The following is a 12,810-nucleotide window of genomic DNA, read 5'->3' as shown; positions in this document are numbered from 1 at the left end:
ATGGTGTAGTGGGTGTTGAGGTGGCATATCCTGGCTGGCCAGGAGAAGGCAGTACAGCAAGTGGGATAAGCACCATCTCTGTCTGCATGGGATAGAGGGTTGCCCCCTTGCACGAGTGGGTTTTCTCTGGGTACTCCTGTATCCCCTCACGTTTATGAACGCTCAGTAATTGCCCAATTGAATTATTGCTATGCACCGCGACGTTCGTTTTGCTATGTCATGTGATCAGAATTGGGCGCCACGGTGGCGAGATGTTAACTATTTTGTAGGGTATACAGGAGGTCGTGTATTAAATCCTTACCCTGACACCTTTGTATTTGGAGTTTGTATGCTATCTCCCCGTGGTCGCGTGTATTTTTCTCCGGATCCTCCGGGTTTTCCCTCCACATTTATTAGCACATGTTTAGAGTATTTGGCTACTAATGTCCACGTAATAAGCCAATTTGTTGAGCTGTAATTGTGTGGCCGCTTCTGAAAGAGAGCTGTATAGCTCAGTGGGCCTTGCCTGGTTAAAGTAAAAAAAATAGTCAAATAGTTTGCAATTGTTTATATCTGGGATAAATGCACCCGTGGCTTTAATGATGTGGGGATCTGCGCCTGGCATTTTCAGGTGGGATCCGGAGCAATGAATGAGCCCTGACAAGGCAATGGCCCACCCGTTGATTTGCTCCATGAGGAACTTTTAGGGGGCTCGGGACCGTGGCGCCAAGAAGACCAGCTATTGGACCATGGAGGCACCGAAGGGGGCGGTTTCCCCCCCACACGTAACGCTCCCTATCTGGTCGATAAAAACGTATCAATAGGGTCACAGAGCTTGGGCAATCGTTGGTGCCAGCTTACCAAGTGGCTTCCTTCCTGATTGTCTGTGGTTCCTCGCACCTCTGAGGCCTGCTTGATCACGTTATAAGTATAAATATTGTTGTTATCAAGTTCTAAGTGTAAATAATAATTGTTGTTGTTATTACTCGCCTGTTCTAAACATACGCCTGTTGTTATCATTCGCCTGTTATCATTCGCCTGTTTTCATTTGCCTGTTATCATTCACCTGTTTTAATTGGCCTGTTATAATTTGCCTGTTGTTTTCTTTCGCCTGTTGCTACCAAGTAATAAGTATAGTTATTGTTGTTGTTGTTATCATTCGCCTGATGTTAGTGGTGCACGTCTCAAATCCAGCACTGGGGAAGGCAGCGAGGGTTCGTAAATCACCGCACAATGATGTTGTGAAATCCTCTTCCCGTGGAAGTCGAGGTGCATAACCTGCCTCGCCAGGAGAAGGCAGTACAGCAAGTGGACTCATCGCCATCGTCACCTGTACGGTTTAAAATGCTGCCCCTTCACACACGTGGCTTTTCTCTGGGTGCTCCGATTTCCCCCACTTGTACAAACACTCGTTATTAATTAGCCAATAATGCCTCCATACATAGAGTACCGTAGAGCCTGGACAATCGTTGGTGCTGGCTCACCACGTGGCTTCCTTCCTGCATGTCTGTGGCTCCTCGCGCCTCTTGAGTCGTTCTTGTGAGTGCTATATAGCTTTAAATAATAACTACAAATACTCGCCAGAAGGTGGTGACGCAAGCCTGCGATCCAGTACTGTAGAAGGCAGCAAGGGTTGGTGGATCACACAGTAAATATTGTGAAACCCCCTTCCCGTGGACATTGAGGTGCCTTCTCCTGGCTGGCCAGGAGAAAGCATCTGACTGGCCAGGAGAAGGCATTATAGCAAGTGGGATCATCGCCATCGTCACCTGTACGGTTTAAAATGCTGCCTGCTGCCCCTTCACATACGTTTGTTTTCTCCGGGTGCTCCGGTTTCCCCCCACTTGTGTAAGCATTCGTTATTCATTGATTGAAAAGATCTTACAATAAAAACCAAATTCAGGAACTTACTATGACTCAGCGTGGCTTTCCTGGAGTAAGTCTAATTATTATTATAAAGAATTACAGGGGCTGTATGATGACACGACTAGAGAGCTGGCTTGCACTGCGGGGAGCTTAGTAGTCAACTTGGATTCCGCACCCCTCAATGCCCTTTTTAAGTTCAGTTTGTGCACTTAAGACTCGCACAAACAACCATACTCAGAGAACCATAGATTCCCACTCAGACCCAGAACCAGAAACCCATAGACTCCAACAGAGACCCATACATTCCTTCAGACACTCAGACTCATACGGCAACCCTATATACTGACACAGGGATCCATAGACTCAGACAGAGACCCATACACTCACAGAGGCCCACAAACTCAGAAATCCATAGACTCGCACAGAGGTCAATAAAATTTAAATCTGAATATTTATTTACACTGGATGAAATCGATGAGCTACAAAGATCTGTTTTCACAGCTGTCCAATCGGGCAGGTCAGAACATAACTAAAAAAATACAAAAAATGACAGGAAAGACAAACTGTTCAAAAATAAACAAATTAAACTAAACTATTTTAATCTTTATTTGAAGCTTTCGTGACTGCAGGAATCCATACTCTTTGGTTCTTTCGGTAAAGTCACGTAGGTATAAATTAAATAAAATTAAATAAATCACGACGTTTCGATCGCAACATAAGTGATATTTTCAGGTGGGACAACCACAGCAAGAAAATGCTGAAGTCGGCGGGAGAGCTGCCGTGGCAAGAGGTTATACAGGTATGAGATGGGGGAGGAGGCAAGGGGGGAGAGAGAGAGGGGAGCGTGTGGGGTAGGGAGAGGAAGGGGGGCCGCGTGAGCACTAGGAGAAGATGACGTGAGGCTGGGGTGGGGGGACGTGGGCGGGGCTAGCAGTAATCGGCAGGTAATGATGGAAACAACAACACAAGTTAAGGCATTACCTGGTTGATAACATCCTTCCAGTGATTGTTTAATTTGTATCCATCTTCTCGATTGAAGTTTTGTCCTTGGCCTCCGAAAATAACAATATCATGCGAGCCTACAGCGTTATAACAATGGCCACTACGGCAGAGGTATTGGTTCTGCCATGTTTCAGATCAGCCTTGTGTTCGCGAACACGGTCCGAGACGTGTCGTTTTATTTCTCCAACGTAACTGCGGCCGAAGTTACAACTCAGTTTGTAGACTCCAGGGTATAGACAAAACTTCAACTGAGAAGATGGATACAAATTAAACAATCACTGGAAGGATGTTATCAACCAGGTAATGCCTTAACTTGTGTTGTTGTTTCCATCATTACCTGCCGGTTTTACTGCTGCCCCGCCCATGTCCCCCCACCAGCCTAACGTCCTCTTCCCCTAGCGCTTACGTGCCCCCCCCTCTTCCTACCCCACACCCCCCCCTTTTCTCTCTGTCCCCTTGCCTCTTCCCCCCTCTCTAAACTATATAACCTCTTGCCATGGCAGCTCTCCCGCCGACTTCAGCATTTCTTGCTGTGGTTGTCCCACCTGATGAAGATCGCTTGTGTTTTGTCCCACCTGATGAAGATCGCTTGTGTTGCGATCAAAACGTCGTGATTTGTTTTATTTTATTTCTACCTATGTGACTTTACCGAAAGAACCAAAGAGTATGGATCCCTGCAGTCACAAAAACTTCAAATCTACATTTAACACCCATACCCTCTAAAGAACTAACCCTCAAGACACCTAACCCTTAAAACACCTATACCCCTAAAACGCTAACCCTCTAAACACATAACACTCTAAGCCCCTAACCCACTAAACCCATAATAAATATATTTTCGGGTTAGATCGTGTAAATATAAATGTGTCGTTAAACCAGACACCACCCGACACAGCCAATTAGTAAAGTTTGTCATGACAATAAAAAAGTGCCATTAAGTGTCGGAGAGAAATCCAAAACACCTTTAGTATGGATAATATTAGTTGTCAAAGTCTTGGTGTTAAACCCTCTAAACTCCCAAATCCCAAAACCCATAACCCTCTAAACCGCTAAACCCCATTACCCTATAAACCCCTAACCCTCGAAACCCCCATACCTCTAAACCCCTAAACACATACAATTATAACCTCCTAAACTCCTAACCATCTAAACCATTCAACCTCTAACAATCGAAACCCATACATCTCTAAACACCTAACTCTCTAAACCCCCAACCCTCTTTACCCCAAAATCTTCTAAACTCTAACATTCTAAACACCTAATCCTCTAAACGACCTTACCCTTAAAACCCTAACTGTCTAAAAACCTCTCCCTCGAAAACCCCACCCATAAACCCCCAAAACTCTAACTGTCTAAACACCAAACCCTCTAAACTCCACAACCCCTAAAACCGTAACCCTCTCGGCACCTAACCTGCTAAACCCCTCACCCTCTAAACTCCTACACCACTAATAGCCCAATCCTCTAAACACCTAACACTATAAAGCCCTTTAACCTTAAAACCCTAACCCTCTAAACCCCTAACCCTTGAATCCCCTCAAGCGCTAACACTCTCAACCCCTAAACCCTCGAAGTCTATAAACCATGAAACCCCTTATCCCCGAAACACCCCGAAACTTCTAAGCTCCTAACCCTCTAAACCACTTAACCTATAACAATCGAAACCCATAAACCCATTAAACAGCTACTTCTCGAAACCCATAACACTCTAAACCCCTTTATCCTTAAAACCTTCACCCTCTAACCCCCTAAACTTCTAAACCCCTAAACCCATAACCCTGTAAACCTCTAAACGGCTCAACTTATAATCCTCTAAATCCCAAACCCTCTAAACGCCTTTACCCATTAAATCAAATCCTTTCTAAACTCCTCACCCTTTGAAACCAGAACCCAAATACCCTGAAACCCCAAACCCCATAACACTCTAAACCCCTTTACCGTTAAAATCCGAATTCTCAAAAGCCCTAGATCTCTGCACCCCTAACCCTCTAAACACCAACCCTCTAAACCCCTAACCCTTAAAATCCTCAACCCCTAAAACGCTCAACCCCTAAACACCATAACCCTAGAAACCCCCAAAACATTGAAGACGCTTATCCCCTAAAAAACCTCTAAACCCTTAACACGTAACCTTATAAACTCCAAGCCCTCTAAACCACTAACCCTTTAACAATCGAAACCCATAAACCATCTAAACCTCAGGACACCAAACTCCTTACAATTATAACCCTATAAACCCATAACCTTCTAAACTGTACCCCTCTAAAACCCTAACCCTCTAAGCTAATCACCTTCTAAACCGCTAAACCTCTAAAACATTTTACCCTTAAAACCCTCAGCCTCTAAACCCCTAAACCTCTAAACCACACACCCTCTAAATACCTAACCCTCTAAACCCCTAAACCCATCACCCTGTAAACCTCTAAACCCTTAACTTATAATCCTCTAAATCCCTAACCCTTTAAACCGATTTACCCATAAAACCCTATCCATCTAAACTCCTCACCTTTTGAAACCATAACCCAAATACAACAAAAAATCCCAAACCCCCTAACACTCTATACCCCTTTACTGTTAAAACCATAATTCTATAAACCCCTAGATCTCTCCACCCCTAATCCTTTAAACACGTAACCCTCAAAACCCTTAACCCTTTGTGTGGAGTGTGGTGTGTGGTGGTTGTCACGGGGTAGGTGGGTGCAGGGTGTGTGTGGAGTGTGGTGGGTGGTGGGTGTCACGGAGTGGGTGGGTGCAGGGGGTGTGTGGAGTGTGGTGGCTGGTGGGTGTCACGGGGTGGGTGCAGGGTGTGTGTGGAGTGTGGTTGGTGTCACAGGGTGAGTGGGTGCAGGGTGTGTGGAGTGTGGTGGGTGGTGCGTGTCACGGGGTGGGTGGGTGCAGGGTATGTGGTGGGTGATGGGTGTCACGGGGTGGGTGGGTGCAGGGTGTGTGTGGAGTGTGGTGGGTGGTGGGTGTCATGGGGTGGGTGGGTACAGGGTGTGTGGTGGGTGATGGGTGCCACGGGGTGGGTGGTTGCAGGGTGTGTGGTGAGTGGTGGGTGTCATGGGGTGGGTGAGTGCAGGGTGTGTGGAGTGTGTTGGGTGTCACAGGGTGGGTGGGTGCAGGGTGTGAGTGGATTGTGGTGGGTGGTGGGTGTCAAGGGGGTGGGTGGGTGCAGGGTGTGTGGTGTGTGGTGGGTGTCACGGGGTGGGTGGTTGCAGGGTGTGTGGTGTGTGGAGTGTGGTGGGTGTCACGGGGTGGGTGGGTGCAGGGTGTTTGGAGTGTGGTGTGTGGTGGGTGTCACGGCGTGGGTGGGTACAGGGTGTGTGGAGTGTGGTGGGTGTCACGGGGTGAGTGGGTGCAGGGTGTGTGGTGGGTGATGGGTGTCACGGGGTGGGTGGGTGCAGGGTGTGTGTGGAATGTGGTGGATGGTGGGTGTCACGGGGTGGATGGGTGCAGGGTGTGAGTGGTGTGTGATGGGTGGTTGGTGCCACGGGGTGGGTGGGTGCAGGGTGTGTGTGTGGAGTGTGGTGGGTGGCGGGTGTCACGGGGTGGGTGGGTGCAGGGTGTGTGGTGTGTGGAGTGTGGTGGGTGTCACGGGGTGGGTGGGTGCAGGGTGTGTGGAGTGTGGTGTGTGGTGGGTGTCACGGCGTGGGTGGGTGCAGGGTGTGTGGAGTGTGGTGGGTGTCACGGGGTGGGTGGGTGCAGGGTGTGTGGTGGGTGATGGGTGTCACGGGGTGGGTGGGTGCAGGGTGTGTGTGGAATGTGGTGGATGGTGGGTGTCACGGGGTGGATGGGTGCAGGGTGTGTGTGGTGTGTGATGGGTGGTTGGTGCCACGGGGTGGGTGGGAGCAGGGTGTGTGTGTGGAGTGTGGTGGGTGGCGGGTGTCACGGGGTGGGTGGGTGCAGGGTGTGTGTGTGGAGTGTGGTGGATGGTGGGTGTCACGGGGTGGGTGGGTGCAGGGTGTGTGTGGAGTGTGGTGGGTGGTGGGTGTCACAGTGTGGGTAGGTGCAGGGTGTGTGTGGAGTGTGGCGGGTGTCATGGGGTGGGTGGGTGCAGGGTGTGTGTGTGGAGTGTGGTGGATGGTGGGTGTCACGGGGTGGGTGGGTGCAGGGTGTGTGTGGAGTGTGGTGGGTGTCACGGGGTGGGTGGGTACAGGGTGTGTGTGGTAGGTGTGGTGATAGTGGTCATGGATCAGACCGATCAACGACCACCACCATCTCTACTGTGCGGTGGACCGGCCACCACACAGCAGCACGCGTCGGAGGAGTGAGCGGATGACTCTCCCCATGCGGGCCAGGCCCCCTGGCTTCCTCTTCTCCTGCATCACCATCACTTGATCTTCTTTCCTTGTTTTCTCCTTCTCCTCCACCACCATCTCTTCCACAACGATCTCCTCCACCAGGGTGTCCTCCTCCTGCACCACCAGCTCCTCCACCAGAGTCTCCTCCTCTGGCAAAACCAGCTCCTCCACTAAGGTCCCCTCCTCCTGCAAAACCAGCTCCTCCACCAAGGTCTCCTCCTCCTGCAAAACCAGCTCCTCCACCAAGGTCTCCTCCTCCTGCACCACCAGCTCCTCCACCAGAGTCTCCTCCTCCTGCACCACCAGCTCCTCCACCAAGGCCTCCTCCTCCTGCAAAACCAGCTCCTCAACCAAGGTCTCCTCCTCCTGCACCACCAGCTCTTCCACCAGAGTCTCCTCCTCTTGCACCACCAGCTCCTCCACCAGGGTCTCTTCCTCCTGCAACACCAGCTCCTCCACCTGGGTTTCCTCTTCCTCCACAACCTTCAGCCTCCAATCAGAGGCCCAGGCGAGCAAAGAGAATGGGGGCAGCGCCGGCTCCACTCTGTGAAGATATGCGCACGACATTGTTCCAACTTACTGCTACAGCAGAGATCGCAGCCATCCCCTCCCCCACCATCGGGGGGGAGGGGGGGAGCTGGCGATGTCACAGTGGATGAAGGGTTACCTACATGGCAAAGATATGGCCACTTCATTATTTGTCCTCACCCAGAAAGCAATTATAAAAATACATCCGTATATAACCGAATATACAGGTGAGATTTGAACTCTTCGTGTGTTAGTTTGTGGGCGGTAGGGCTGGAACTCGCAGCCAAAGAGGGACCTGGGTTTGATGCCCATACTTGGGCCACTTTCTCCATGTGGGAGTTGTGACTTGCCCTGGGCCCCACACCTCTCTATGGACTGCCTTGAAAATTGGTCAGCAGAATGTGGGTTACCGTCGTTCAGCAGCTCCAAAGCACTGGACACGGCCAGGAGTAGCAGTGGTGGTGGCATTGCTGGTGGTGCTGGTGGCCGCGGTGCGGAGCCAGCTGTGATCCAGCGCCTGCGCTGGCGTCATACGAGAATCCGGAACCCATCTGTTGAGAGACGCGTGGGAGACACACGCGCCACACGTAGTGAGAGAAGCGTGGTGAGAGCATTGAAGTTGCTTCCCTTCTCCTACAAGGTCAGGAATGCACGGCAGCAGCGGAAGCAGCAGGAACAGTGGCAATCCTCTGATGCCCAGTAGACTAAAAATGCCCCGAGCATCGCATTGGCCAGCAGCATCTTGCACGGACCTCCCCATCCTCCACAGAGGGCGATCTTGACACCGGTGGTACTGCACATCGGCAGTCCCACTCAGCTCCACATTTTCCTGGCGATCGGTGGAGAGTGATCGCCGATCAATTGGAGGGGGGGGGGGATCCTCATTGGGAGGGGGTGGTGGGTGTGTCTTACCGCAGACAGAAGCTGACGAATTCCACAAACGCCGGGTCGTGGCTTTTGAGCACACTTTCAAGTGGGAAGCTCCCCGGTACCCTTTTCTTGCCTGGGCACAATATCTTCCCTTGACGGTCTGCGGGAGCCATGCACAGCGGGACAGATGCAGTCACCAACCACCACGTCACCTACTTACCCACTTACCGATCCATCCATCAACCTACTCACCCACCCACCCACTCTTCCACCTACACAATCACTCACTCACCTACCCACCTACCCAATCACCGAACCACCCCCCCCACTCACCCGCCCACCCGCTTACCCACTGACCAATTCGCCCACTTACCCTACAACCTACTTGCCCACACACCGACTTACCCACCCACTCACCAAAGGAATTTAAAATAAAAAGAGGCCATTCCCCCCCCTCCCACCAAAAAAACAACAACAGCCGCAGGCCTCTTCTTAAAACTGAATCCGGTCCGTCACTCGCACCACCCTTTAACTCACCAAAAAACTGCCTTCTGTCAGGAGCTGAATTCACCATGTATCGTGGAGGCATTCCCAGAATCTGCACATGGTTGAGACAAAGACAAAGGTCACCCGTGTATCCTCGGCTGACTGTAGGGGCAAGTGATGTTAGTATAGCGTAACAACAGCAGCAGCGCTTGTTGAGGGCAAGCATTATGGCACACAGAGACAGGGGGTGGTGGGCCACATTGACCCAGGTATTTTACACACTGCACTAGGTACTCATTTAAGGCTGAGTCTAACTAAGGGAGGCCCAGGACCGGTTCAGATAATCATCACTAGTGTGGGCCATGAGCGCCGCATGCTAACCGCTACACTACTGCTCCCCTCACACGTACAAGATGGACACGTGTACACTCATACACAACATACGACGGCCGCTATTCGCCAGATCACTAAGTGGCCACCTCCCCTCCTGCCACCCCCAAAACCCACGACTCCAAGGAAAGAGAGGGGCATCACGAGCGGATGGACGCCCAGTGGGAAATACCTCAATGCAGCGCGGGAGGTAATCTTTGTCACTGTCGGACTGAAATAATTGTCTGCCCGTCGCCAACTCCGCCACCGTGCAACCCAGCGCCCACATGTCTACGCCACAGGTCAAGCTGTAGCCCAAGTGCAGCTCCGGAGCCGAGTATTCCAGAGTCCCACCAACATTCATAGCTGCACACCAATCACAAGAACAACACATATATGTGTTTGTGTACTCACTGTTTCTTAAACAGCATCCTCATCACACACATGAACAGTCACATGTACAGACACGCAGATACTCACACATATACACAATCAGACAAACACCCACACGCAGACGCTCACACACCCAGGAGAGGTCACTCACGTTGACTTTCCACAAAAAAGCTCGTGCCAAAGTCCGTGACCCTCACAGTGCCGGTCACGGTGTCCTTGATGAGAACATTTTCCTGCAGGAGAAGGGGCAGAATGAATTCAAATGCAGAGGTTATGCCGATAACATTCAGCCAGCAGTGGAACGATCACGTACCACCACCTACGCTAAACAGGGGAACTAGACGAGGCGTAGTGCCGTCAACGAGCGTCAGTCAAGTGCAACATTTGATGTTTGTTGACAGCTATTACTGGGGGTTGCCCCTTTCAATTGCATCTAGAAAAGAGATTTGATTTGAGGCTCATGTTCAAAGCACTCTAAGGGACCATCGAAGTAAAGGAGGGCAGCTCTATTGACAACTGATCATGGTTCCTCTGACAGGAGAGTGCATTGAGCTCACAGCTGCAATAGTGCCCTTTAACGGGTTACGGACCAAAAGCTACACATGAGAGCTCGCGTATTCCATGACGCTATCCACCGCGCGTTTGTCTTCGGAAGTTTTCCATTCGCAGTGTGGAAGCCGACAGCGGGCAGCTGTCAGGTCAAAATACACGTTTGGCACACTTAGGAAATAGTCTTTATTTGCTCCAGTTTCTGTCTCCGAAGGACTGGGGCAACGCTGTGATCAACGTTGCCGGTTTTGTCTATGGTGAGTCCCCAATACCGACACGACTCTACACTACAGTTTAATTCATACCGCATTATCTTCACCAGGGGTACAATGACCCTGCATCCTTCCAGTTAGATGGAAACAGCGAACGCATAGACCTTGTGACTAATGTAGCCGGTTTTCTCCGTGGAACGATTCCCTACTAACAATACGCCTCTGCAACAAAATCATACTGAATGCTGTGTCCACTCACTGGCTTGATGTCCGCGTGAACTATGTTCCTGGAAGAGATGTGGGACAGGAACATGAGGATTCCCCTGGTATAACTTTTCACCATTTCCATGTCCAACCGGAACCCCGATTCTCTCATCACATCATAAAGGCTCTCCCTGTGAGAGAGACAAAAGCAGAAACAACACCAACACAGTGTCAGTGTCATCTCCTTAAATGCTGTGCTGATTCTGCTAACAACAATCTTAATATTGTTCGTGCATGTTCACGACCAATATTCAGAGTCATAGTCCAGTGTAGGTTCAGGTCGTTGGTTTGTCGATGAACCAAATTAGTTGGCTCATTTGCCCACTTGACAACTTGATTTCATTGGCATTTTTGCCAGGTGGTAGAGGGTTATCCATGGGGAGAAGATAACAACTCCGCCTGGTAAGGTCGTGGGGTTTGATCCCGAACCTGACGCATGTACATTTGGAGTTTGCATGTTCTCCCTGTGATCATGTGGATTATTCTGTAGGTCCTCTGGTTTTCCCCTCCACATTTCGAATCGACATGCATTCATAGTATTTGGCTGCCGTACATTTCCACGTGATAAGTTACTTTGTTAAGCTATCATTTGTGGGCAGGTCGCTTACAAAAAAATAACTAATAGGTCAGTGGACTTTCCCACGAAAACAAAAAAGTTTGTTTAGTTAATCAGTTAACCACGCTATTAGCGGAGGGAGGGGGAGATGGAACACGCGGTACATACTTCAACAGCTCCAGGACAAGGCAGTGGTGTCCCCTGAAATCAAAGCTGTTTAGGACTTTGATGACGTTGTAATCTTCATTGCTGTCCTCACTCTGAAGTTCCAGAGCTATCTGGAGCTCCATCCTCTGCAATGTTTCTTCCTTGGAGCTGCGCAGAGGAAGTCCACAAATTAATAACTTACACTTGCTTAAGGGTCACCCAGAGGCAAATGCTATTCAGAATTAATAATTAAATATACTTTCACCAGGTCTAACGGCATTGTGAGCTAGAGTAGCGTTCTCGACTCTCATTGGTACCCTACGGGGCGCAGGAGCTGGCGTAGGGTACCCAATAGGATTTGAAGGTGAAGAGCCATTCAAATCGGATTGGTCATTCGGGAAAACTAAATGCAAACGCCCGTTAAAACAACGCGTTTTCGTTATAACGTGGTTCTTCAACACTTTTTACACAATGCAGAATGTGTCCGTTGTAACAAGAAACGCGACCATTACAACATGGAACACGCACATTCTAACAAGATACGCACCCATTATAACACGGAATACGCCCATCATAACGTGGTTTGTGAGTAGTCGACAACAAAATACTTTTTTGAGCTGCACTGTTGAGCGGTATGATACAGTACTCGGAATGATAAAAGTAACGTGACAGCATAGCCTCATTATGAGACCTCCTTTGCCAGTAACAAGATATAGTAATAGGTTTTACCCTTTTAACTGGCACAAAAACTGACACCTTTATTCAAGGCATCATGTTTGCAATAACCACAACACAAGCAGTCAAAATGCAAACAAAAGAGACAACTCTGATAATAATAATATGCACTGTCCTTGAATTTGATTGGTCCACACCCGAGACGGCTTTTCTTAGAGCCTAGTCTCCACTCTTCTGGTCCAACACCAGTGGAGACTAAGCTCTAAGAAAAGCCGTCTCGGGTGTGTTGAGCTCTGTCGTCCCGACAGGTCTGTAACTTTCACCTGAAGACGGCCGCTTGCATTGTGGCCGAAACGTCATGAGAATTTTAGTGTATTATTTTATTATTTTATTCTCATTCTACGTGACATTACCGAAAGAACCAAAGAAGGTGTCAGTTTTTGTGCCAGTTAAAAGGGTAAAACCTATTACTATAGCATAGCCTCAGTTATTGGTCTCATCATCTCACAGTGTATGCATACATTGCATCTCGCCAAACTTTATTGTTACATTATTTATGGAGAGATTCTTTTCGCTCAATGCTTTTTCGCTTAACGCGGAACTTTTCATGAAT

Source organism: Petromyzon marinus, unplaced genomic scaffold, assembly GCF_048934315.1.
Source record: "Petromyzon marinus isolate PM22_M1 ecotype Great Lakes invasive population unplaced genomic scaffold, UKy_Petmar_22M1.pri1.0 PM_Scaffold_1, whole genome shotgun sequence".
Classification (NCBI taxonomy): Eukaryota; Metazoa; Chordata; class Hyperoartia; order Petromyzontiformes; family Petromyzontidae; genus Petromyzon; species Petromyzon marinus.
The sequence above is the reverse complement of the archived record's forward strand: the minus strand, read 5'-3'. Positions refer to the sequence as shown.